We start from the raw sequence: 943 nt of genomic DNA on the forward strand, positions 1-943 counted from the left end.
GAAGACTCAGGTGGGAGCTGTTGTGAATAAAATGTTTCTGAGGGTGTTCGGTGGTGTTGCTCCATGGTCTGTGGGGCTGCTGACCTGTTTCCCCACCTCCAGCTCATCTCTATATGTGGGAGGTGTGGGGACACGGACAAGTCCTCCAAACCGGTGTGGCCAGAGCTCCACTCTGCAGGTGGCACTCTGAGGCCCAGCTCAGCACCCTGGGGGGCCCACTCCCTCAGCTCCCAGGTTATGGGGACCTGGCTTGTGACACTGAGCCCTGCCATGTCCAGCATGACACCCGCAGTCCTCACCACCCCCATCCCAACACACCCGCTTCCTGAGCGAAACCTGGTTCCAGCTAGTTCCTCCCAGCTGCCCTGGCTGAGCCACCCCTTCGAGGGGTCTGCAGGTGGGACCCTGTTTTTGAACTGAACACCTTCCAGTGTTCTGGCCAAAAAAAACTCTTTTCTGTTCCCTCCTGGGCTTGCTCCTGTCATGCTGGTCCCTGTGTTCATTGTGCTCTCGGGTACCTGACCTTATGCCCTGTGCCCTTCGCTAGGCATGCCCTCCCTGTCCTCTGCCTGGCTAATGCCACATCTTAGGCACCACCTCCTCCAGGAAGTCCTGACTGCCTGGCTGCGGGGGCGCACCAAATCCAAGAAGCTAGAGTTTGACAAGGATCCTCTGATTTGGCACGATGTTTGCAAGGCCTCATCGTGAGAGTAGGTGCAGCTGTTCCACCCTCATTTTTTAGAGCTCTGTGTGCTTGCTTTGTTTTATTATATTCTATTCTTTACTGCCTCATAATTATTGCTCTGGGGGGATTGGGAGTGGGATTGAAAGTCATACCAGAATGCTTAATCATAGTAATGACCCATCTGAGAGTTATAGTCATGGGTTTTCTGGAAATGGTCTGTGGCAGCTAGGACCAGAAGGGGACAATGGACATATGTAC

Source organism: Galeopterus variegatus, unplaced genomic scaffold, assembly GCF_000696425.1.
Source record: "Galeopterus variegatus unplaced genomic scaffold, G_variegatus-3.0.2 Scaffold2574, whole genome shotgun sequence".
Lineage (NCBI taxonomy): Eukaryota > Metazoa > Chordata > Mammalia > Dermoptera > Cynocephalidae > Galeopterus > Galeopterus variegatus.